Source organism: Oryctolagus cuniculus, chromosome 1, assembly GCF_051225735.1.
Source record: "Oryctolagus cuniculus isolate XC-2025 breed Fujian yellow rabbit chromosome 1, ASM5122573v1, whole genome shotgun sequence".
In the NCBI taxonomy this organism is placed as follows: Eukaryota; Metazoa; Chordata; class Mammalia; order Lagomorpha; family Leporidae; genus Oryctolagus; species Oryctolagus cuniculus.
In genome coordinates, this window is record NC_142867.1 from 114509775 (window position 1) to 114537209 (window position 27435).

Consider the following 27435-nt stretch of genomic DNA (forward strand, 5'->3'; position numbering starts at 1 on the left):
TAATATGCTCACTGTGTAACGGATTCCATATCACAATTGGGATGGGAGCAAAATCAACTCATCTACTTACATTAGACAAATCAGAGTTCATGCTAGCAATTCATCAGTCATAGGAAATAGCTATTAAATAATGATTTCACTGGTTTACCCTTGAATTTCTTTTCAAGTATTTAAAAATCTAAAGTATTTATTTATTTATTTTGAGAAAAATAACATTTTTATTAAAAGGGAAAAAACCGTTCTCTTGTAGATATTTTTGCACCTAGAATATCTCACTTACAAAATAGATAATATTTAAAGTCACAACAATTTTCCAAATTAAGCTAAAATACAGAATTTATAATATTTAAGATAAATCAGAGCATTGTTTATACTTTTCAGAGAAAAACAAAGCTACTTCTTTTGATATGGAAAAACTATTTAAATTATTTTTAATTGTTTTTTTTAACTTTTATTTAGTAGATATAAATTTCCAAAGTATAGTTTATGGATTACAATGGCTTTCCCCCCCATAACTTCCCTTCCACCCCCAACTCTCCCATCTCCTGCTCCCTCTCCCATTCCAGTCACATCAAGATTCATTTTTGATTATCTTTATATACAGAAGATCAATTTAGTATACATTACGTAAAGATTTCATCAGTTTGCCCCCACACAGAACACAAAGTGCCAAATACTGTTTGAGCACTAGTCATATCATTAATTCACATTGAACTACACATTAAGGATGGAGATCCTACATGGGGAGTAAGTGCACAGTGACTCCTATTGTTGACTTAACTAATTGACACTCTTGTTTAAGGCATCAGCAATCTCCCCAGGCTCTAGTCATGAGTTGCCAAGGCCATGGAAGCCCCCTGAGCTCACCGACTTTGATCTTATTTCGACAAGGCCATAGTCAAAGTGGAAGTTCTCTCCTCCCTTCAGAGAAAGGTGCCTCCTTCTTTGATGGCCCATTCTTTCCACTGGGATCTCACTCGCAGAGATCTTTCATTTAGGTTTTTGTTTTGTTTTGTTTTTGTTTTTGTTTGCCAGAGTGTCTTGGCTTTCCATGCCTAAAATACTCTCATGGGCTCTTCAGCCAGATCCAAATGCCTTTAGGGCTGATTCTGAGGCCAGAGTGCTGTTTAGGACAACTGCCATTCTATGAGTCTGCTGTGTATCCCGCTTCCCATGTTGGATCATTCTCTCCCTTTTTAATTCTATCAGTTAGTATTAGCAGATATTAGTCTTGTTTATGTGATCCCTTTGACTCTTAGACCTATCATTATGGTCTATTGTGACCTGAAATTGATCACTTGGACTAGTGAGGTGGCATTGGTACATGCCACCTTGATGGGATTGTATTGGAATCCCCTGGCACATTTCTAACTCCACCACTTGGGGCAAGTCAGCTTGAACATGTCCCAAATTGTACATCCCCTCCATCTCTTATTCCCACTCTTATATTTAACAGAGGTCACTTTTCCGTTAACTTTAAACACCTAAGAATAATTGTGTGTTAATTACATAGCCCAACCAATGGTATGAAGTAGAATAAACAAAAATACTAAAAGGGATAAAGTATTAAATGGTACATCAACAGTGATGATAAAATTTAGATAGTATAATCTTATTCATTGGTGTTAGAATTTCCTATAGACTTAACAATATTATTATCTTTCAACCAGCTCCCTTAAAAGACAGTACATTAGTTAGAATAATTTACAGTAGCAGTTATAACAAAAATTTCCCAGGGGCCGCCACTGTGGTGTAGTGGGTTAAACATCTGCCTGTGTTGCCCATGTGAGATTAGAGTCCCTGGTGCTCCACTTCCAATTCAGCTCCCTGCTGATGGCCTTGGAAGGCTGTAAAAGATGGCCCAGGTGCTTGGGCCTCTGCACTGGTGTGGGAGACCTGGAGGCAGCTCCTGGCTCCTGGCTTCAGATTGGCCCAGCTCCAGCTGTTGCAGCCATTTGGGGAGAGGACGAGCGATGAAGGACCTTTCTCTCTCTCTCTCTCTCTCTCTCTCTCTCTCTCTCTCTCTCCCTTTCTCTCTCTAGCTCTGCCTCTCAAGTAAATAAGTAGATACTTTAAAAAAAAGTTTTAAAACATTTCCCAAATTCCAATGGCTTAAACAATAAAAGATTATTTTTGCTCATGTTGATGCAAATCAGATATTCCTATTCTAACAAAATTTTACTTTTCTTATTGAGAGACCTGGGCTCCTTTCTTTTATAATTCCACCCTTTATCACATCCTTGAGTCTTCTTCAATTAAGGTCTTCATTCAATAGGAAAAAAAAGTGAACTTGGACAAATTTCTTATGAGGCAGGCCTACTAAAGGTCATGTACAACTCAGCTTCACAGTCTTAGATATATCCATTAAGGAGGTTGGAAAATGTAGCCTATATCCAGAAGGAAAAAGAAGTAAGTTCTATAACACAGCAATCTCACCCAGTCAACTTGTTGTCTTACCAATTTCTCATTCCACATGGATAATACGCCGTCTGTTCAGAATATATTGTCTCCTTTTCAATCAAGAGCCTTTCATAGCATGGCCACCAAAAGGCCTACTGTTTCTTTAAATGTATTATTCCTTTCTATGCACAGGGTGGTTGTAGAGGTATGTCCGTACTCTCTTTGATACTACTTCCCTCAAGAAATAAAGATGAATTGCCCTCCTTTTGTCTGTGGGCTACAAGGAATGACTCACTCTGGTGAGTAGAATAGAGTAGAAATGTTGGGATGTCACTTCCAATAATAGGTTATCTCTCTCACACACACACACACACACAAAGGTAGATTCGGCATTGAGTGTACTCCTCCTCTCTCTCACCCTCTTTAGAATTGCTCACTCTGAGAGGAGCCAGATGCCATGTCGTGAGCAGCCCTGGGGAGAAGGGAGACAGTTACTACGATGTGAAGTCACTCAGGCAGCGTGCTGAGAGCTGTGTGGTGTGCCAGCAAAGCTGGAGATAACTGCGACTCTAGCCAATGGCTTGACTTCAACTGTGTGAGACCCTGGGCTAGATGTATCCTGCTAAGCTTCTCCTAGGTTTCTAGTATATTAAAAAAAACTGTGAAATATTAAATATTTGTTGCTCTAAGCCCCTGAATTTGGGATGATTTAACAGAGCAATAGCTTACTAAAATGATGCATTTTAAAAGCATGTTATTTGAACTCTTGATGCTGTTACTGTGGGTCTCTAGGCATTTGATAGAGGCAGAAAAGTGGTTCTGAACTTTCCTGTGATGTTTTTCTACAATTCAATGAGGGCTGCTGTTAACTACTAACTATTATTGGCACAGGTGTTTTTTCTGTCCCTGGACCTGCATGTTAGGTCAGCTTTCAGATATGCGTGGAGAATGCTGCTCTGCCTTGTGGATAGAAAGCCAATTTTCCTGCGTAGGGAGGTGTGCCACACTGGAGAGAGTGGTGTTGATTTTCCCCGTTAAGCATGTGTACTCCTGGAACTTCGCTGAGGGCTTACAAAATATCATGCTCTTCCAACTGGATACATATTTACCTTCTATGAGCCTCTAAAGCCCAATTCATTCTTTTTAAATTAAGAAGAATCGCATGGCAATGATAAAAACTATCCCGACCCTGGTCTTTGTGTATGAGAGGGAAGTGCCATATTTTCTATCAGATCCTTTACTTTCCATTTTAAAAAAATCAATTATCACATTGGACTATGTGTTAAACATATGAGGCCCATACCTCATACCTATTTTACAGATTGGGAAAGGTAGCGCTATGAAGTGAGGCAGGCAGAACTGAGCCCAGGTTGATGACTCCAAATCTCATATTTTATTATGAAATCTAAAATTTAGTGGACAAAAGTTTCCTTTTCTCATAAGGGACAAAAGCTATTAAGTGCCTTAGAGGAGAAAGGTGCTCTCTAATCAAAATTCAAATGTCTCCACTCTATTGATGGGGCTGAAGAGCTAAAATTTGGCACTTTCTACTCCTGTACAATCATCATATAAATGTATATTTATGAATTTCTTTGAGCTTTCTTGTTAGAAGGGATTGCAAAGATTCTGAGACATATCCCCTTTGTTCACAGATTCATTATTTGTCCTACAAGGTCATGGCGTCCTTGTTCTGTGTAGATATGGATTGTTCTCTTTCTCCTGAAAGGCACACTGAGGGGCAGACTTGCACTCTAAGGAGACCCAATGAGGATGCCTACCTCACCATGATTGGTGCCCAAACACGACTCTCGCTTGTAGTTTACCTTAGTTCTTACTCAATGCACACTCTCAGTTTTCACTGGCATTAGGAGAGTGTGTGACTACCTGGTCTGCAGTAGAGTATTCCATGAAGAAAGGTGCTAAGAGCCGTACTAAGTCAGTTCAACACCATGCTCACTGAATCCTCACTCTATTTACGAATGAAGTCTGAGCCTGGGCACTCCCTGTTTGGGGAAAAGACATGAATGCCATGTGACTCTAAACTTGCCCATCAGTTCTGAATGCTCATTTGCATTAGAAGGATTTTAATGTGAGAATAAAAAGAACCAATACATATTTAATGAATTCCAATACTGCTAAATATATTAGCATTGATATATTTTTTAAAGATTTACTTATTTGTTTGACAGAGTTACAGCGAGGCAGAGAGAGAGAGAGAGAGAGAGAGAGATCTTCCATCTGCTGGTTCACTCCCTGAGTGGCTGCAATGGTTAAAGCTGGGTTGATCTGAAGCCAGGAGCTTCTTCTGGGGTCTCCCACCTGGGTGCAGGGGCCCCTTTTTGGACCATCTTCTGCTGCTTTCCCAGCCAGGGAATCCAGCAGGGAGCTGAATTAGAAGTGGAGCAACCAGGACTTGAACAGGCGGTCATATAGGATGCTGACACTGTAGGCAGCATCTTTACCTGCAATGCCACAGGAAGGCCCCATCATTAATCTTTTTTTTTTTTATTTGACAGGTAGAATTATAGACAGCCAGAGAGAGAGACAGAGAGAAAGGACTTCCTTCTGTTGGTTCACCCCCAAATGGCTGCTACGACCAGCGCTGTGCCGATCTGAAGCCAGGAGCGAGGTGCCTCCTCCTGGTCTCCCATGTGGGTGCAGGGGCCCAAGCACTTGGGCCATCCTCCACTGCCTTGCCAGGGCACAGCAGAGAGCTGGATTGGAAGAGGAGCAACTGGGACTAGAACCTGGTGCCCATATGGGATGCCGGCGCCGCAGGCGGAGGATTAACCAAGTGAGCCACATGCCAGCCCTGCTCCAGCATTGATCTTTAAACAACACACCTATTGACTCAGATTTCTGGTCCCCTTCAACAGCAATGTTTGCCAACTCCAGCAAGTTAGTACTTAGCTCAGAATAAGAATACCCAATACACTTCTTCTTAAATAAACATTCTGTTGAAGCGAGGAAATGGTGGAAAAGGCCAAAGGAGGAAGAGGCATGAGAAGGTCTTCAGCTTTGATGGGAGCTGTGGAACCAAGACACAATCTCAGAGGGCAGAGCCACGAACAGCAATTTCACTGCCCAGAAGTGAAGCATGTCTTCCAGTGTTCCCGCGACAGCTTGCAGCCGCAGTGCAGTGCCGGTCCGTGGACAGGGGATCTGCTGGGAGGGAGGTGCTGTGTTAGCATTTCCTAAGCAACCCTTCAGAAAAGGACTTAAAAGAGGATGTGATTCGTGTCCTGGGATGAATGCAAGGATCCAGCACACAATCCAATAATTTCCTCTTTTTTCGGGAAACAAATTCTCAATACAACAGGAGCCCTGCCCTGGTATCAAAGCTAGCTGGCTCCATGCATAAGTCCCCTCATCAGGGAGGTAGGTTGTGAACACCCCGTGGGCTCTTTAGAATTTTTCCTTACCATACACTTGCATGTGCTTTGCTTGGTTTTGATTTGCTCTCATTCTGATGCACTTCCGTCCAGCTCAGAATACCTTCTCTGGCCAAACTCACTTTAGGAACAGCCATAGAGACAGTGCTGCTAACATCTTCCTTCAGGAGAACCAGGGAGAGGCGTCTGCTTGGCTGACACCCTCCATGTTCTGCCCCTTTGGGTCTGCCCATGCCAAGGCCATAGTCTCTACAAGGTGGTCCCACCCAAACACTGAGAGCATGGAAGGCCCAGGACTGGGCTGCCCATGCCAGAGATCTGTGTTCCAGGCTCCCCATCTGCCTGGCTTAAAATTTTCAGAGCTATGCTTCTTATCTAGTCCTCCTTTCTCTTCTTCCTCCTTTTGCAGCCATCAGATCAGCATTGTGTCTGAAGATTTCCGTATCTACTCTGCCCCCACTTCTCTTTATGCTTTATATGTGCTACCTCCATTCAATATGCTGTATATTTAACTTTGTTTTGTTGTCTGTTTATTGGAGGCCCCACACTGGTAGGGTATAACTCCTTTATCTGGCCATTGCTCTTAGCACCCTTCCTGGGTTTCTTGGGCAATGGAGCTCAAACTCACAAAAAACAACCTTAGTGTTACCATCCCTAAGGTTAAACCTTTGTGAGGTTGTCTTATTCTTTTCAAATCCAGGCCTCCAGAATTCTGCGCTAACTGGCAGCATAGTCCATCCTCAGCTGGTAAAAGAAAAAAAAATGCCTAATGAATCCGGCTCACAAGAAATACAAATACTCTAAAGTACCACCTGTGTGGAAGAGTGGACCCATAGTCATTGACCAGTGCTCTCGTAGACAATCGTGTTTCAGACTGCCCTGGATCTTAGAATGTTCATATGCTACATATATTGAATATTATGTAACACACCAAAAGGAGGCAGTGACAGCAAAAGCAGTTACAGTTCTGCAGCAATACATGTGAATATTCACACTAAGTTACATAAACATAATCAAATACAAGTTTTTAAAAGGTAAAAATTATGAAGTGAGCCTCAGGCCCATTTAGGTTGAGTTTTGTAGTAAAATAAGTTATTTGCATTGTATAAAAATTTCTAAGATCTTTAAAATTTCTGGATTGGAAAGGGAAGACCGTGGCCCTCTTGTACTGGAACTCCCACTTAATTTTGCCTCGAGCATCGTCCTGCACTCGACAGGTAGCATTTTGTTTAATGATTTCTTCAGCATCATCAGTAGACATTTTAACTTCATTTTACAGGAAACGACACTGAGTTGCCATTTAAAACTTGTCCAAGGCCTCACGAGCACCAAAGCAAAGCTTTAAACTACAAGATTATTTGCAGAATTTGGTCTGCCTCCAGAATTATTGCTCTCAATCACTCTAGCACAGAACTATTGCTCTCAATCACTCTAGCACATCGCTTGCCTATGCAAGGGGTCATCTAACCCTGAACACGCACAGCGTGATGTCATGAAATGATCCTGGCTGAGAGGTCAGGGGCTCTGGCACTGAGCACAGGTTCCAGCCCCTTGTAGGTTGACCTCTTTCAACTTCCACATCCTCATCTATGAAATGAGGGTAACAAAACCTAACCCATGGGGTAGTTTTAATAAGGATCAAAGAATTATTTCAATGTGGAGACATATTTTTATGACCACACTGTGAGGTGCCAAATAAGATGATGTACTGATGATGGTGGAGATGATGCTATGAGCCATTATTATTGCTTGTGCTTCAGAAAACTCTTAGGGCCATAAGTAATTGTTCCCTTGGCGAAGAGCTAGGCAGGCACTTCATCTTTCTTCAGCAGCCTTACTCTTGAGCACCAAGGAGGATATGGGATGTTGAGATGATGGAGGAAAATGGGCCAATTTGCAGTAGCCGTAATATACCATTTGAAGGGAGAACTCTCAGCTATGTACAGTAATTACTTCTCTAAAGAATCTATTTCTATGTTCAAATAAATAACCACATACATACACCCATGTGTATGTGCACACACACACACACACACGAGCAGGAAATCAGACTTTGAGGCATTCAAATGTGAGTGGTTTTAATCCTTGAAAGTGAAGTCACTACCTCTGGGATAAAGTTGTTGACAATTCTTAGCCACTGTCATTTTTCCTCAAAATGTTTGACTTCTAATTTTGCATTAACACTGCCACAGTCCCTCCAATTAGTCTCTTTGTTTATGTTAGTAAAGGGTAGTTTGATCACGAAGGCAAGAGGATCAGAATGGTTTCAGAGTGGGTTTGGTGGATAGCGTAGAATACAAGACAGAGGCCTCCCTGAAGGGTATGAAGCTCTGTGTAGAAAGAGGCCATGGGATTCCATGAGTACAGAGTGTGAGGCTGGAGCCATTACCTTTGATTTCAGGTCAACCTGAGATGCTGGACAAAAACAGAGGCAAATTGAGGTAGGGTTGTTAATGGATTGAAGTCAGTATTGAGAGATTCTGAATCACACAAAAAGTTACAGACAGGGGGAGAGCATTTGGCATAGTGATTAAGAAGCTTCTTGGGATGCTAGTGTCATATATCAGAGTCTCAACTCTGCTCTCGATTCTAGCCTTCTACTAATGTGCACTCTGGAAGGCAGCAGGTGACGGCTCAAGTATTTTGATCCCTGTTACCGTGTAGGAGACCCAGATTGAGTTCTTGGCTCCTGGCTTTGGCTTGGCACAGCCCTGCCTGTTGCAGAAATTAAAGAAGATCACCGATAGGCAGTCTCTCTCTCTAATCTCTCCCCTCTCCATCTCTCTTTCTCTCTTTTAAATAAATAAGATAAATAAATTACTCTTAGAATTAAAAAAAATAAAAGGGACAGTCACAGTCTGAAACTATAAGCAATGGATGTACCCAGGGTAAGAACTTAACACAATGAGGAGAGGAAGACAAAATACAGATTTATTGATGGCAAATGGCATCTTTGGGTATTGAATAGGAAGGAAGGGAGGAAGGCTGTGCTATGTGGCTCCAAGTACAGACTAGAAGATGCTAAGTACTAGCTTTGAAACTCAGCTCTTCCATGCAATGAGTTGTGTGACATTCAATAAGTTACTCAAAAAATATTTCAAAGTATTCATCTAAAAATTTGGATCATGATTCCTTTATTAGAGTGTTATTGTGAGGTTCATAACATGTTTGTAGCTGTACCTAGAGCACAGTTCGTTCATCATAAATGTTGTAATGATACTGAACTGTCACCATCTCAGGAAATGGGCTGTCTGTCTTCCACCCTGGCTATGATTTCCCTGAGGGTGTGGCAGGCTAGGGTTAGAGGTTTGGGGTGGGGTTCATAGGTGTGTGGCCTCTGAAGCATCCTTACAGTGGCAGTGTTAAACTCAGTTCAGAACTGACTGACTGCTTTATTTTACATCTGAACATGATTTGGTTGACTCACTTATTGGAAATGAATGCAACAAAAAGTTATACAGTGCATAGAGAATCCTTTCAAAACCACATGAGAAAAGGATGCAATTGTCTTTTTGCTACAGTACCTCCCTCTTGCCCTCGAGCCCTTGATCTAAGAGAATGGCTATTAGTAAGACACATTTGAATCTCATCTATTAATTGTTCTGTGGCCCGTGTTCTGGTGACCACATGACAGGTCAACACTATTGCCACTCCACCCTTTTCTATTGAATGTTCTATTAAAGAGAATTGTAGGAATTTTGGCTCTGGGCGGTGCTTTAAGAAGAGAGGCTATTCTCTCACTCCAGTAAGGTGTTTTATTGGGCACAGGAGCTAAAAAGCAGAAAAGAAATGCAAAAGCAAACTGGTTGTATACAGCAAGTGCATATGTAAGCATTTCAAAACATTTGTGGAAATGTAATTGAAAGATAAATTTGCTTTGGTGCAAAAATTTTGAAATTCATGCCCTGATTTTTTATTTGCCATGAACTTTTGGAAGATGCCTCTTTTTCAGTGTGTGAATTGCAGTGAGTCAGGTGATGAGGCACCTCTCTGTGCATGACCCCGGCTGCCTACCACGCCCCCCAAAAAGCAGCTGTTTCTCTCCTTGAGTTTTCTAGAACATGTTGATAAGTCCTGTTTTTCCTGTCCTGTAGTTATAAATGATCTTAGAGAAGTTCTTTCTCTTCTACCCAAGTTTTAGTTTTTCTATGTATAGAAAGATACAGTGATAAATATCTCATTAATTCTATTTTAATGAGGATTGAATGAAATTGTATAAGCAAAGCAGCTACTTTTGCAATTGGCATAAGGTAAAGAAGTAATAAATGTTAGCTGTTAGCAATGTTGCTGCTGGTGACGGTTGCAGCAATAATGAGAGTGATAGTAGAAGTAATAGTACTTCTGTAACACTAGTCTGATAGTAGAAAGAGATTTAGAAAGCAAGTAAGCTTCTTTGCTCTTTCAAATAGGGTGGTAGACTCCTATATGTGTACTTAAGACACCAGACTACTCTTATACATATTGCATTTTCTCAAAAATTTTCATTTACCATTTAATAAAGTTCCATTTGGAAAGTGGAAACTATTCCAGATGCTTCAATAGAGTCAAGGAGCAGACTCTATGATTTTGCTTGGCCAAAGACTGTGATTAGAACAGGAAATACTAGAATGAGCAGGTGGTGGTAGTAGGAGCCCAAAGACAAGATAAAATTACATCTCCATGTTATGAGTTGAATTATAACTCCAAGAAAGATATGTTGACTTCCTAAACTACAGAATGTGTGAATGTAACCTTATTTGGAAATAGGGTCTTTGCAAACATAATGAAGTCAAGATAAGGTCATTAGCATGGTCCTTAACCCATTATGACTGGCATGAGAAGCAGAGGCAATGAAAGAGAAAATAAGAAGAGTGACCCTGTGATAGTGAGTGTCACAGTTGAGGGAGATGGGGGTTGGAGTTGTGTTGTCAAAGCCAAGGGCCACCAGTGGCTACCAGAAGCTGGGCGAAGTGAGAAAGGATCCTCCCCTGGAGGTATCAGAAACAGCAGAGACTTGCCAACACCTTGACTTTGGATTTCTAATCTTCCAAACTGTGAGGACATGCATTTCCATTGTTTTAAGCCATTCAATTTGTGGTACATTGTTACAGCAACCCTAGGAAACAAATACACTTCTCCGTGGGGAATCCTATCCCAATCTCTTAGGAGTTTCCCAATGACTGTTGTGTAAAACTCCTCCTCCTAAGCCTGGTAACCCTCACCATCTGGCCTGCCTGCCTGCCTCTCTCATTTCAACTCTCATTGTCTTTCACCCTGTTAGTTGGGATACCAGGTTATTTCAGACTTCAGAATCTTTGCTTAAGTGCCATCTTGATGACCCAAATCATCCTTTAAGATGCTCCTGGTGCCAACTATTTTGAAGTTTTCCTGAGCTTATTTGTCCCCAGGAGTAGTGACCATGTGCTATCCAGAGCTCCACAGTTTGAATATTTCTGTCACAGCATCTGGAAGATTAATGCATTTTTTGTCTCAAGTTCCTTCAAGTCAGGGAGTATATGTTTTGTATTCATGACACCAAATAATTTATGATTTTTGAATGAATGACGACTAGAAGGGAGGAATGGATGAATGCATGGATGGATGAATTAGCAAATAGGTGAGTGAATGAATAATGAGAAAAGACCCCCTTGAATGGCACAGTTGGTCTCCACTCCTCCATTCTCTTTTTTGTACTGCTTGGAGCTTGCAAGTTTCTGGATTGTACCCACTCTTACCCTGCCCCACATATCTTGGTCTTCCATTATTAGAAAGTCAAAATGAGTTGCTGGTATAGGGAAATAGATTATGGTTTGTGTTTCAGCCACATTAATTCTGAGATGCTAGAATGACATCCATGTGGAAATGCCCAAGAGGTAAGTAGGACAATGGAACCACTGCCCAGATGAGAGGCCAGAACGCAGGGTATAGGTTTGAGACTCATCTGATGCAGGGATAGTTTGAGCCACAGAGAAACCTTTGACTGCTCAAGCAAGAAATGAGGCAGGGAGAGAAAGTAATACCAAGGCAAAGAGGGAAACGCGGAGGACAAGAGAGATGGTGGTGAAAAGTGTTCAGCAGAAGAGCGGAAGTCTTGACCCAGAAGTCAGAGATCGGACATATGCATGAAGAAGGAATGGTTAACAATACCCAGTGCCAGGAGACAGCAGGAAAGGTGAGGGCTGGAAAGAGCTCACTGGGTTCAGCAATTTGGTTAAGTGATTGCCCAGAAACTAAACTACCTGGTGCCAGTGCACAAGAGGTTGTGGGTGGTGGAAAAGTATAGCTCTCCCCTTGCCCCACCTTTAAGTCCTTTCTTCTGAAATAAAGGAGGAGAAAGGGGACATTTACATGAACCGGAAGGAGACCTTGAGTGAGCAAGAATGGAAGGGGAGGGACTGAGCATACTAAGGAGTTGGAGCTGTTAACACCAGGAGTCCTACCAACTGGAAGGGACCACCAACATCAGAAGGAGAGAGAGGACACGGTCTCTTTGAAGGAGCAAGAAGAAGGAAGAAAATCAATGAAGATGCTGAGACTATCCTGACCATGGAGTTTCAGCCCATTAGCCCAGACACATCTTGGATTTACTAACTGGTGGTGGAGCTCAGCTATGGTCTTCAGAAAAGAGGAACTTCCTTGCACAGCTCCAAATTCAGATACATTCTCATGGGGAGGAAAGAGTTACAAAACTATTAAAATTATTGTTCAAAAAAATCAAACCAGCGTTTTTGTTCATCAATTCAGATTTAAAATTTAATTTCATGGTACAATGAACCCATCCATGGTTATATCTATTAAGGTCACCCACTCCCAGTTCATCAGCTTACTCTGGGCACTGATGACTGGAAAACTCTTTAGGAGATAAGAATCACCGTTTTGCCCTCGTGGTGCTCACAGTTTTAATGTGAGTCCAGATTTTCTGGCTCTGAAACCCCCGATGGAGTTCACTCTCACTCTGTTCTCTCTCCACAGCTCCTCAGTCCACAGCTGTAACAAATAAACCACAATTCTGTAAGAGGTTCTCAAAGTTTCCAGGTAAACAAGAGGGGCGGAAGGGGACTTCGGAGGCTTTCATCGTTTTGAGAGAGAACACACACATTTTGTTCAACTTATTTGGTTAGGTATGCATTTATTTTTTAAATCAGCCATTTTTTTCCTTCTGCTACTCAAAATATGCTCGACAGACAGAATCTACTCAACTTTTATGGTGTTTGTTATTGCTATGATAATGGGTGGTTAATTCATGAAATTTTTTTGGCTTCCACAGAATGTGAATCTAAAAATTTCCTTTAAGGCAATGTAGTAAATAGGAAGTTGGATAGTTGAATTGACTTGAAAATATATTCACATTCATTGTTAAATGAACACGAGCACACAAACACACATATATAAGTACAAATATCATATTATAAACACACACACATATATATATACCCCATATGTGTGACATATATATTTTTGTGTGTGTGCTATAAACATAACATTTATATGTGAAAACTCTTGAAAAAATTGCCTATTCTTTCCCCTGCCTTTATCCAGAAACTATGCCTTATGTTTAATGAACTAAAATTCACTACTTTCACAGATTTGAATGGGATTAGCAACAAGGTCCAGAAAATTAAGGGAGAAACCAAGCCTTGGGAAAGTTCTAAAGCATATTTATTGTGGAACCCTGCAGACCTGGGGGCTGCTGAAGGCTGACTGCCCACTCAGGCTGGGACAATTCCACAGCGCGTGGGTTCTCTGAGTCACTGGGTTCTCTTGTCCCTGTCTGCTTTCACCTCAGCAGCTTTATTATTTTCCTAAAGCTTTAATTTGAAAAAAAAATAGCAATTTTGACATTTTTTTATTGTAGATGGAATTTTCACCCCTGTGTCTCCAACTCAACATTTACTTTCCAGTTTGGATATAGTAAAGATATGGTAATAATACAGATACATTGAAAATAGAGTAAGTGTCCATATCATATAGAAACAGCAAAGACGGAGTAATAACTTAGATATAGGGAAGATAGAGCAAGTGTCCACAGGCTATAAAGGTGTAATAGAGTGAAGACTGATAGATGCCTTTAGCTATGTATGAACTTAATCATTTATTCGACCAACAGTGGGACAGAAACAAGAACAAACAAGACCACATCTTTGCCTTCACATAGGACAACAGCTGTTGGAGGGGATTACTCCGCATGTAAACAATTATAGCAGCACATGAGATGAATGGTAATGGAGATATGTGTCACCATGTAGGAACCCTGGGGATGAGCACGTGATTACTCACCTGGACATCACAGGGCAGGACATCTTCCAGCAGAATCTTGGGAGAAGCGTAGGAATGCACCTGCCTGGTGGGCTGAGGGCTGAGGGCATCCAGTGAGTGAGAACAGCATTCGCAGAAAAGCAGATGCAGGTCATGTTTGGGGAATGACAAGTGGTTTGGCACGGAAAGGGAGAGATTAAAATAATAAGCGAGGGTTGGGGAGAAAGGGCTAGTATGACGTGCTAAAAATGTTTGATGTTTTCCTAACACTAAAGAAGCAAGATCCCAATTACTTTTCTTATCAGCTAGAAATAAGATATAAAACACTGGTGTTGTTCTGGTGTCAAGGAAAAGGATTGAGTGTCAGCGAACAAAACAGGCGCCTGAGGATATGCTGGACTCTTGGTTTGGCTCTTTCATTTTCTTGGAAGAAATATGTCTTGTTCTGATGGCTGGACGTTGTGGTTTAATTTGGCAGACTGCAATGTGGTGATGATAATGGAGGCCACATTTGGAGGGCTTTAATTGAAGCCAAAAGAGAAGTTGGAGCCAGAGACCTCACCACATCCCAGAAGGATGAACACGTTTCTTCCTTTGAGGTGCAGACCATAGAAAAGGCAGCTTCCTTACTTGGGAAGGAAAATCCGAGTTCAAGAACTTGAAACATCAAGTGATTCTTTCAGACCGTATTTTGATGAGGGAAGTGTAAACAAATGAGAAACATGTGGATTCCATTTTCCTGAACATCCATAGAGATTTAAATTAAGGAACAAGGGGCCTCAGGCAAATCATGCTTTGGACTTAATTCAAACATAAATGTTTGAGAAGTTGTTTGGAATTTTCATGAATCTGCACGGAAATCCAGTTATGCATCTTTCCATTATGTGCTCTGCCAAGTTCACCCAGGATCCAGCTCTTTTGTGACACAGTTATCTGTAAGAAACAGTTTGGAGGAACCTGGTTATTTTACTGGGTATACAGTGACCTCAGTACAAACATCAGCTCCTGAGACAAGTGCCCACACACCATCTGAAAAGTCTCCCTTGGGTTCCCCGGCCCAACACAGAAACATGAAAGGTGTGCTAATCATATTTCACTAGGTTATGCTGCAGTAAGAAGCAATTCCAAATCTTCATGGCTTATAGCAACACAGGGCTTATTTTCACTCACTGATGGGACATTGACTGTGGGGAGACTGATTCCCACACTGGTAGAATGCAGGTAGAGAAAGCAGTCCTATTTGGGACTGCTTAAGACAGAAGGGGAAAAAAAAACAATGACAAAACCACACAGTGGTTCTTCAAACATCTGGCTAGGTACAGTACAGATAATTTGCACTGATGGCTTATTCTTCCAAGCAAGTCATGAATCCAAGCTTGACCTTAGTGAGATAAGAACATGCTTCCTGCAGAAAAAGGCATCAGGGAACCACTCCACTGGGAATAGCACAAGGTTGGATTAGTTGAACAAATAATATAATCTACTATTTTGATTCTCCTTTTGCATTATTCAATTTTGAAATTAGGTTAACTTGTTTATTTGCTTATTATCTGCCTCTCTCAGACTTGTAAGGTGCATAAGAAAAAAGATTGCATTTCATGCCTACTGCATGGTAGTACTTTATACTTAGCATGGACTGAATAGATATTTTTTCAATAAATCACTGAAGGTTTTGCTTTTCTTCTGAAATAGGGCATGCTGATATCTGTTCTTTATAAGGATGCCAAGAAAATCAAATATAACTTAGCTTGATTTAATCATCCTACATTGTCTTCAAAGATCCTAACACTACTCTGTAACCTATATATACACACACAATGAGAATTTGTAGATTTGAAAAACAGGAAATAAAAATTTCAAATGCAATAATTAATCTTTCATTATCTTTGACACAAGAGTGCAAAAAATTTTAGCACAAATAACGTGAAAGCGTTCCAGACTTCTCAGAACAAGCCTGCACTCCAGAAAGGATGGCCTTGCTCATAGTTCTCAGGTTTTGTCCCATTTCCAGCCTTCCCTCCACCCTCGGCAGCATCTGTAGGCCACTTTGTAGGTGGTGGTTGATGTGTTCCCGTGTTTTCTCTCTAGGTGAACCTGTTCCGGGATATCTAGTCACAAAGACACAGGGTACCTTATCAAGGCTCTGGACTTCTACATTAACCAGATAAGGATAGTCTTTGCCTTGTGTTTCAATACCCATGCAACAGACAATAACTCATCTGTGTTCCTTAGAAATACTTCTCTGGGTGCCCCTTCCAGCTCAAGCAGCTTGAGAACCCTGCTAGAACGTCTGACTTGTTGTTGCTGGAAACAAGAGTTTTCCAGTACTGTGAATGTGTTCAGATAGGCAAGCCAAGAGCAACCCATATTGTTTTCTCACATTTCTGGGGTACCACTTATACTGTGCCTCAGCCCTGACAGCAGGGAGTTGACAAGACCCACGGAACAATAATCGTGCTATCTCTCCCATGTTCTGAAAATTGAAAACAATACCTGTCATTAATCCATCACCATAATCATCACTCAGTTAATTGAATGCAGTAATTTGCAGGTATCAGTGTACCTGTTATATTCCTGGCACAATCATCACCACTGCACACTTTTTATTGATTTTTTTCCTTTTTTCAAAAAAAGATTTATTTATTTATTTATTTGGAAGTTAGAGTTACAGGGGGAGAGAGAGAGAGAGAGAGAGAAGAGACAGACCGAAATCTTCTATCCCCTGGTTCACTCTCTAAGTGGCCACAACAGCCAGGGCTGGGCAAAGCTGAAGCCATGAACCAGGAGCCTCCTTTAGGTCTCCCACATGGGTACAGAGGCCCAGACACTTGGACCATCCTCTGCTGCTTTCCCAGGTGCATTAGCAGGAAGCTGAATTGGAAGTGGAACACCCAGGACTCAAACCAGTGCCCATACGGGATGCCAGCACAGCAGGTAGCAGCTTAACCTGTTGCGCCACATTGTAGGTCCCAATTTTTTTTTCTTGGCAGAAACAGAACATGTGTATTTGTTTCTCCAGTTCCCAAGTACAGACTTGAGTTCATCTTTCAAGACCTGGGCTACTTGTGTATCCTCACTGTGTCGGGAGTTCTTTGGGAACCTGGACATCTACCACTCCTGCTGCCTTGATGACTGCCAGGGAGCCTCTGCTGGAGGAGCAGAGTGTGGTCTTCTCAGATTGTCACTTGATGAACAATCTCCCCACATTGTGGGTGAGGCAGTGGAGCCTATTCAGGTACCATGAATGTGCCTGTGACCTGTAGCTTCCCTTCAACATCACTGCTACCTTGAACAACCTGGAAGTCCATGAGTATTCCTAGGCTTTAATAGCCAAGGCTGGGACATGTGGATTTCTTGTTTTCCAGCCATAGCAAAGAGCAACATCTAGGGGTCAGCGCTGTGGAGCAGCAGGTTAACTCCCTGGCCTGAAGCGCCGCCGGCATCCCATATGGGCACCCAATGGAGTCCTGGCTGCTCTACTTCTGATCCAGCTCTCTGCTATGGCCTGGGAAAGCACTAGAAGATGGTCCAAGTCCTTGGGCCCCTGCACCTGCATGGGAGACCCAGAAGAAGCTCTGTCTGGGTGGTCTCAGGATTCAAGTTGCCTTTGTATTTGACTAACTTCGAAAGCCCAGCCCACATTTCTCTGTTTTTCTCCAGTCTTCTATATCCAAAGCGCATTGGCCCTCTTCACCTAGAGGTCTTGTGGTTACCTTCAGACACAACCTGTCCTGAATGATGTTGCTGGTTGTTCTCCCCAAACCTACTTTTCTCTTTCCGTGCCCTGTTCTAGAGATGTGAGTACCTTTCCTCCACTGATTGCAATCTAGCTTCCTTTTGATGATGATCCTGCAGTCCGGCAAGCCTCATCCTCCTTGAATGTCTCTTCTGCTATGATCTCTTTGAAAGCAGGCTTCATCTCCACAGACCTCGTAACGGATCCCAGAAAACAGACAGTGAAAGCTTACGTAACGATGACTGAATAGGTGTCCCCCTGTGATCCTACGTGGCCTGCTCAGTGTAAGAACTTACCAAAGGGGACCAGTGTTGTGGCATAGTGGGTCAAGCCTCTGTCTGCAGTGCCAGCATCCCATATGGTCACGGTTTGAGACCCGGCTGCTCCACTTCCAATCCAGTTCCTTGCTAAGGCCTGGGAAAGCAGCACAGGATGGCCAAGTGCTTGGGCCCCTGCACCCATGTGAGAGACCTGGAAGAAACTCCTGACTCCTGGCTTTGGCTGTTGCGGCCATTTGCGGAGTGAAGCAGTGGATGAAAGACCTCTCTGTCTCTCCCTCTCTCTGTCTGTAATTCTGCCTCTCAAATACATAAATAAGGGGCCAACGCTGTGGCGCAGCGGGTTAAAGCCCCTGTCTGAAGCACCAGCATCCCATATGGGCGCCAGTTCGATTCCCGCCTGATCCACTTCCAATCCAGCTCTCTGCTTGGCCTGGGAAAGCAGGAGAAGATGGCCCAAGTCCTTGGGCCTCTGCACCCATGTGGGAGGCCCAGAAGAAGCTTCAGGCTCCTGGCTTTGGATCAGCACAGCTCCAACTATTGTGGCCATCTGGGGAGTGAACCAGCAGATGGAAGATCTCTCTCTCTTTCTGCCTCTGCCTCTCTGTAACTCTGACTTTCAAATAAATAAGTAAATAAATCTTTAAAAATACATAAATAAATCTTTAAAGAAAAAAGAGCTTACAGAAGCATTGAAGGGGTCTGCCTATGGGCTTAGACCAGCTCATTTGGGAGAGTGGGGATCAAGAAACGTTCATTCCAGCAGCAAGGGCACAACCATCTGGAGAATGTGGCACCTCGAGGCCTTATTTCCAGCAAGTGGCAGGTGCTGGGATGAGGTGTGGTGTGACAGTGCAGTAGATCAGTAGACAGAGGGCACTCTCGTGGCCCAGCTCATGAGATGGCATCAGGACACATGGTGAGAAGCGGTAGGAGATGGGCGGGAGCCCTTAGGAAGAACCAGCAAACATCGGGTTCAAGGGACTGGGTGATTCCCTAAGCTGAAAAATAAACGCAGAGTTCTGACATCAGGTGTCCTATTGGAGCCTTAAGGGGCACTTCTTCCAAAGTACACTGGTTTGCCACCGGGACCCACGGGCTGCCTGGGCTGGCTGTCCATTAGAGAAATTAGTGGCTAGGGGCCAGAATAGGGCACTGGATCTGTTTAAATTCCTCCCACACTGGCCGGGTTTATCTTCGAGTCCAGTGAAGGGCTGAGACGCTTGGTGCTGCAAATTAGAGTGACCTAATGAATTCCAAAAGTCTGATTTCGTCCATTTGAAGCATCAAGCTAAAATCAGCTAACTATTAGAATTGCTCTCCCCCATACTGGGTGAAATGTATATGGAAGTTTCTTGGCAACATTACTATAAATCTAAAATTATTTCAGAATAGCATTTTCATTTAAAAATATTTATTAAAAGACTCAATTCTCCATTTGTGACCTAACTCCTCACTGGACTTAGAATGCTGAATTTAAAATGAGCATATGGGAGCCTTCCACTGAAAAGCAATGCAGTGGGTGATACTTTAATCCCCTACTGATACCACATGATACGAAGCTGGCTAGCTTTGGCTTGGAGGACAGAGAAAGATTTATTGAGTGGACCTCTTCTGTAGCCCCCGAGACTGCTCTGGAACGCTTCCCATAAAGCACATTCAGGAAATAACTGTGCTCCTTGCAATCTGACCCACAGACCAGGGTAAGATGAGAGATGGGAAACTCTGGAGGGAAGTGTGGCGAGAGAGGGTGTAGAGGCATGGTAGTGCCCTGGAATTGATGTCAACCCTCACTCGGCTGCTTATTCTTCTCTGAACTGTGTCAACCCCTCCCTGTCCTCAGATGACCTGGGGAGCCTGGTTTCTTGGGTCTGCCAGTTGACAAGCAAGGTTGCCAACGGAAGCCAGTTGCTCTCTTCTGACGCTGGAACTTGTCATCTTTTGTTGTCTGCAGAGCAGAGAACACAGCCAAGCCGGCAGGGAGAGTCTGTTGCATGCATGTGAATCTCATTGGAATGGTGCGATTTATTCAGACATATCAAGGAAGGGCGATAAATCTTTACCACTGTTACACTTTCTCAGCCTCCGAGTGGTCAGCAAAAACTGCATTGAAGGTGGGGAGGGGAGAGAATGGACCTAAGAGGCCCATTTTCCCCCAGTTCTAAACCTGGTGCAAAGAAATGGACACAATGATAATAATACCTGCATACTCACCAGCCCGCATATCTAACAGCATCCGTTGGCATGGCACCCTGACTTTGGTGAGAGAAGTTTCTGAATATATTGGGCATAGGAAAATGAGAATTAATTATTAAGAAAACTTTGAACAAAGAGGGGGGTGGAGAGAGAGAGAGATGAGTTCAATAATTAGAAAGGGAACTCACAAAAGGGAAGATCCAGTAAAATCAAGTACAAACTAAAAAATCCCTCTTGAGAGTTATTTTAACAGTGCTGGACTGAATGGTGGACAAATAATCAGTGAGCTCAGCAAGAAAAGCTCAATTATTTCCAAGCAGGCCAGCCTGCGTTTGGAAGTGGAAGCTGCTCAGCTGTCAGGAATTCTAGCAGACGTTGGTTAGGTAGCTCTCAAATGGCTCCCTTCTTGTCTATTTTGTGTAGGCTTCCTTTTGATTGGCAATGACCAGAAATTCCAGGCTCAGAGACTGCATGGGTAGAATCAGCTGAAGGCAGGATTTGGAGACCTGCCAGGGCCAAAAGATACATCATCGGTCCGGGCAGCCCTGGGGAGTTTGTGACTAAAGAGGAAGGTCTTATTCACACAGAACAGGCATTCAGTGGGCCCAGGTACCAATTGCCCACACGGGACCAATGAAAAGAAGAGTCTCTAAAGAGAAGACAGCACTGAGGTCTCAAAGGAAATACCTACATCCAGATGAAACAGAGTGGTGAGAACTGTCCTAGTTCAACAGGAATTGCTATGGGCATAAGTATCTCAATTTTATTCCAAGTTCTTGCCCCCACAGAGATTAGAATTCCAAACAGAGGCATAAATCCAGTGCACAAGTGAGACTAGGATTTATTTAAAAGAGAGACTAGATTTCAGTTCATGGGAGAGTAAAGGCTCATAGAGAGATGCCTGCCACCAGCGGGTCAGAGAGTTGCCTGTGAGAAGAGAGCACAGGAGGAGGCCAGACGAGGACCCGTAAGTAAGTTCCAGAAGCCAAAAAGCAAAAAGTGAAAGGACCACTGCCACATGGGTCAGTCCCTTTGATGAGGGGGGATGGTGCCCTAATGGAAGATACAATTGGGAAGGAGCCGAATGCACATGGAGCTTTCTGGGAGTTTCATGGCGCCTCCATGTGGAGCTTAACTCCATGTGGCCATTATGATCTCTCCTCCTTGGTCCGGGATGAGACACAGGTGCATTATGGGAAACTGGGGATATTGGAATCACAGGTAAGGGATGGAGTTACAATGCAGGGTTACACCAAAATTACAAAAAACAAACAAAAATATTCTTCCAGGTTCACCTATTCCTGCCTAACTCCTTACTTAGCTCCCCCATGTCACAATGACCTGGAATTTTTTTTTGAAGATTTATTTATTTATTTGAAAGATGGAGTTACAGAAGCAGAGAGAGAGAGAGAGAGAGAGAGAGAGAGATATTTTATCCACTGGTTCACTCCCCAGATGGCTGCAATGGCAAGAGCTGCGCCGATCTCAAGCTAGGAGCCAGGAGCTTCTTCTGGGTCTCCCATGCAGGTGCAGGGACTCAAGGACTTGGGCCATCTTCCACTGCTTTCCCAGGCCATAGCAGAGAGCTGGGTTGGAAGTGGAGCAGCTGGGACTCAAACTGGTGCCCATAAGAGATACCAACACTGGCTGGTGTGCTCCACTTGGCCATAGAAGTGCACACCTTATCCACTGTGTCACGGTGCCAGTCCCATGACCTGGAATTTAATCTAAGCATTCTGTGTGTGCATCCTATGATCATAACTAACATCTCTGGGTCAGTTTCATCTCATAAAAAATGTGAGTATGATTATAGAAAAGATAAGACACCGTGACCTTGATCAGGACCAAATTTGTCTGAACCTCACCCCCATAACCTCATCAGTTGTGAGACTAAGTGCATTCTTTATTTTATCTTTATTCATTTTACGTAATTTCCCTCTTTTAACTTGCCCATATATTAGGCAGGCAGTATGTTTGATGATTAGACTGCTAGCATATTGTATTTACAGCGAAATCCCTATTGATATTTCTCCATTGATTTCTTTTCCCACATCCATCACAATTGCTTTAAAGTACCTACAAATTGACCAAAACTCCCTGCTCGACAGTTCTCCTTACCCAGAATTCATTTCTTCTAGCTTCTTCCGACAGTCAATGAGGGATTATCTGAATCTCGACATATCTTTGTGTGTTCACAAGTTTGCACACAGCACCTGCCTGCCTAATACCCAGCCTTCCGGAAATATTGTTCAATTAACTCTCTTGGCTGTACTGCAAACAAGAAAAAATGAATATTTGTCCAATTTTATGGATGTAAACAGATATCCTGTCACTCATGGCCTGAGTGTTATAACAGATCAGAAACTGTTCCTCTTGGAACCCAGGCCTCTTATGTCCTGTATCCTTGTATTTCTCCCTTACTCCCACGTGGAGGAGTTAACCTTGGCACTGTCTATCCTACATTTGACTCTCTATGGCAAGCTGCAATCTCTCTTTGCACTAAGGGACAGTTTGTACAGAATTCCGGGAAATTGAGGCAGACAAGAAAAAGGCCTTAGTACACGGCCGGTCCCTGGCCAACACTTTCCCTGTTGTGGGCCTGTTTGCTCAGCTGGTGCTGTGCTGGCTCAGACCCCTTCATTCCACCTGCAGTTGCTGTGACGTCAGCACTTCGCAGAAGGCACGGAGGACCTGGGTATCCCATCAGACACCTTCCAGGCACAGCACGTGAACCCTGAGGTGCTAGACCAAAAGAACAGATTTCAAGGGCTCAGGGGAAGAGATGCATGCCTGCAACCTGCTTTGAGCCCAAGAGTCAAAGGTAGATGATTGCATGTCATTAGAAGAGAATTCCTAAGCCTGGGGACATAATTAACAGAACTGTGGCCACCTGCTGTCAGGTGCCAGCACTGGGGGTAATTAGTGAACTGGGTACCTGAGGATCACAGATCTAAGATGGAGAAAAGCATAAAAAAGAGCATTCAAATAAGCACACTGAAATCCCAGAAAAGACCATGCGAGTTCAGAATCACAGTCTGGAAAAAAAAAATCAATTGGCTCCTTTATGAGCGGCTGATGCAAAAACAATCCTGGCTTGGTGAAATATCACTGGCCCCGTGCGCTCGGGGTCGGAGGCTGACCTCACCGTCACCCAAAGCCAGCGTCACTGTGCTGCAGGGGCCATCCTTAGCACCCTGAAAATAAAGAAAAGGATGGCAATCGATACGGGACATAACGAAAGCCCAGGAGAGCCAAAAGGAGTTGGCAAGTCGTGGGCAGAGCGAGGCGAGAGAAACAAAAAGGCCCGGAGATGGCAGCCTCAGATTTCTCAAGCTACACAAAGGATGTTGGATTTCAATGCACACTGCTTGGCTCTGTTCACCATATAAAAGGGAACAAGGTGCTCAGTGTTAACGGCAAGAGGGAAAAATGGCTGACGACAGTCTTGGAGCTGAATTGAAAAACAGCAAATTAAAGGCGTGTGTATTGAACTGAGGAGCGGGGTGGGGGTGCCGACTCCAAAACTACAATTACCAGGGCCGGTACCTCATCTCCAAGACAGCACGGCAACCGCCGAGGGGGTCAGCGAGTTCAGGGAGGCCCCAGGACACCCCTCCCTCTGACGGTTAAAGCCTCTGGTTTCCTGCTCTGATTCCCACGGACACGCACGGTGTCGTGGCCTGAATGTGGGCGCTTTTCCACGGAGCATGTCTGATAGCAGCAGTCAAGGGAGAGACTGACATCCCGTCTCTCACCCGCACCTGTAACATACTGGCCGGCTTCCTAGCGTGGCTGACCCTGCTCTTCACAGTGGAAAATGAGAATGGTGCTCCCCGGACTTGTGCAAAACCCGGCCTTGCCATCATGGGCGCTAAGCCAGTTTTCCTTTGAGTCTGCGGTATTTCGGCTTCAAGCGTTCTCTCCTCCCAATGCTTTGGATTTGCTGTCCTGACTGCCGGCTTGATGCCTGCCTGCTCTTCAGCCTAGGCTGGGACTATATATAGACTCCGCGGGTCTCTCGTTGCTTTTTAAAAATTGTATTTATTTGTAAATGTTGGGAGAGAGAGAGAGCACTTCCATCTTTCCATCTGCTGGCTCACTCATCTTCTTGTTTCTGAATCCTTAGGTTTCTCATGGCCCCCGGTTGCCAGGCACCCCCCCCCCCCAGGTCCTCTCTACTCCTGCCCTGCCCTTAGGTGATGTCTCTTGCCTTATGCTATCTTCTTTAGTCTTCGCTTGCAACTGCTTTGTGTAAGCACCCACTGCTCAAGGTCTTGGTATGGTCTGGAGACAGTGCCAAGGAAATCAGGAAAGACAAAGAGAAAGAAGAGGGGCAGTGAAACACCAAAACTTAACGTGCCTCGGAACAGCACAGCAGCGGTAGAAAACATTCTTTGAGCAGCTACCAATGAGCTGGTTTTGTAAGGTGATTTTAATACATTCTGTACCCGGATCCTTGTCTCTAAGGACTTCAAATCCGAAGCACTCGTGGATATTATGAAGCAGGAAGTGTTCAGGTAGGAGACAGCTATTCCCATTGAGTACCCTAATATGTAGATCTCAAGTAAGAGTGGACTTGAGTGGATTTAGTTTATTAACAAAAGTTCACAGCCTTTAATCCTCCGCCTTGCGGCGCTGGCACACCAGGTTCTAGTCCCGGTGGGGGTTCTGGATTCTGTCCCGGTTGCCCCTCTTCCAGGCCAGCTCTCTGCTGTGGCCAGGGAGTGCAGTGGAGGATGGCCCAAGTGCTTGGGCCCTGCACCCCATGGGAGACCATGATAAGTACCTGGCTCCTGCCATCAGATCAGCGCGGTGCGCCGGCCGCAGCGCGCCGGCCGCAGAGGCCATTGGAGGGTGAACCAACGGCAAAGGAAGACCTTTCTCTCTGTCTCTCTCTCACTGTCCACTCTGCCTGTCCAAAAAAAAAAAAAAAAAAAAATTCACAGCCTTATCCAGCGCAAATCCTTTTTCTCACACCTAAATCAAAGGGGATGCTCTTTGATTTGTTGGGGATACTTGGAAGAGCCTGTGGATTGCAGGGAAAGAACAAGGCATTGGGGGCTGACTGTCCAGGTGCTGTGCTCTGCCACTCAGCAGCGGCTGCTCCGAGGGGACAATCAGCTTCAAGTTCCTGCAAAACGGAATCTAGTGCAAATTCTAAAGTCCTATGAAACTAAGAAAATGAAGGTAAAAGACTATTAGAAAAATAATATACTGAAAGCATTTTTCTTTGTAATCACTAAGTTACTTAGCTTTAATCCTTTATTTAGAAAAAGGTCTTTCTACATCAAGACAGTGTATTTTGGAAATGGACATACTTTTGTTAGGTAATAGAACTCTAAAATTCCCACATTCTACTTTGAGAATGTTGTAAAATTATTCTTTGTTATATTATACAGAGAATTGCTCAGAAAGTATAATAAATTGTTTTTTTGTTTTTTTAAGGCTTATTTTTTATTTTTTAAAAAGATTTATTTATTTATTTGAAAGTCAGAGTTACACAGAGAGAGGAGGAGAGACAGAGAAAGAGAGAGAGAGAGAGAGAGAGAGAGAGGTCTTCCATCCACTGGTTCACTCCCCAATGGGCTGCAACAGCCAAAGCTGTGCCATTTCAATGCCAGGAGCCAGGAGCTACTTCCGGGTCTCCCATGTGGATGCAGGGGCCCAAGGACTTGGGCCATCTTCTACTGCTTTCCCAGGCCATAGCAAAGAGCTGGATCAGAAGTGGAGCAGCCGGGTCTCCAACCAGTGCCCAAATGGGATGCCAGCACTACAGGCGATGGCTTTACTCATTATGCCACAACACTGGCCCCAATATATTGTTTTAAATGTGAATTTTAAAAATTAAATTTTGAAACTTTTACCCATCTATTTACATGGTTGTATAGATCAGCATATTCTTCTTTCCCTTTCTAGAATTTATATAAAGGAATGGGGGGGGGGAAATCCTTAAAATTCCATGTTAAGTGAAACCCGAATAAAGACACAATATGACACCTGAAAAATGTGTAAGATCTTCCAATAGCTGCTGATTGCAGAGAAGCCATGAAGAGAAGAGTAGAGTAGAAAGAATAGACAAGGAGTGTCAGGTCTCACAAAATAGTGGCAAAAGCCTACTCTTGAAAGGGAGGGACCCATGCCAGGTTAAAAGGAGGTCAGAAATTGGGTGTGTAGCTCTGGTGGTGATGCCAATGTAATTAAAAACAAACAAAAGTCAAAAAACATTGGCTAAATAAGGAATAAAACAAACTGTCATACAAGGGTACTCAAGAGTTTTACAGAAATGAAGTTAAAGGTTACATTTTTGGGGTGCAAAAACTTTGGAAATCTGTGCATAGGAGTGGTTTTCAAAAAGTTCGCAGAAAATACTTATAAAAAACTATGCGTGGATTTTAAGGTTAATTTTGGGCACAGAAAGCATTTTTGCTTCCATCTTCTCTGAACATTTTGTAGTATCTTCATACACACGAGAAGCAGTCTGTCCTGTACCAGGTAGAAGGCTGCTCTGTCCTCCCTTTCCCTGTGAGTTCTTCCTGGAAAGAGCAGGTCCCTGAGAACCCAACTCATGCCATAAAGAATAACAATAGAGAACAGGAATAACTTTGGTAAAACTTGTTATAAAAAATTAGGTAGAGAGTATCAAAGTTTACCAATAAAAGCCTATTATAAAAAGTGTAAACCTATACACATAGGTATACATGTCTGTGGATTGCAAGAGTCAAACTTCTTGGGCTCTCCATATTGGTCTGTAGATAGAAAACAATGCAGGGGGCCGGCACTGTGGCGCAGTGAGTAAGGCCACTGCCTGCAGTGCAGGCATCCCATATGGGTGCCCGTTCAAGTCCTGGCTGCTCCACTCCTTTTTTTTTTTTTCTTTCTGTCTTTTTTTTTTTTTTTTTTTTTTTGACAGGCAGAGTGGATAGTGAGAGAGAGAGACAGAGAGAAAGGTCTTCCTTTTGCCATTGGTTCACCCTCCAATGGCCGCCACGGCTGGCGCGCTGCGGCCAGCGCACCGCACTGATCCGAAGGCAGGAGCCAGGTGCTTCTCCTGGTCTCCCATGGGGTGCAGGACCCAAGCACTTGGGCCATCCTCCACTGCCTTCCCAGGCCACAGCAGAGAGCTGGCCTGGAAGAGGGGCAACCGGGACAGAATCCGGCGCCCCGAGCGGGACTAGAACCTGGTGTGCCGGCACCGCTA

General features: G+C 43.6%; 1 long non-coding RNA gene across 5 annotated transcripts in view; it reads right to left on the bottom strand.

The window, feature by feature from the left end:
- Positions 1-42: 42 nt before the first annotated feature.
- LOC149128561 (uncharacterized) overlaps positions 43-27435 on the bottom strand; it is a 168905-nt gene continuing 141512 nt past the window's right edge. For 3 of the 5 annotated variants that reach the window (XR_016235129.1, XR_016235148.1, XR_016235138.1), the window contains 2 exons: positions 14049-14960; positions 5572-12758 (listed from right to left, as the gene is read on the bottom strand). This is a non-coding gene — a long non-coding RNA (uncharacterized LOC149128561). The other 2 variants (XR_016235157.1, XR_016235165.1) reach the window with 2 other exon arrangements.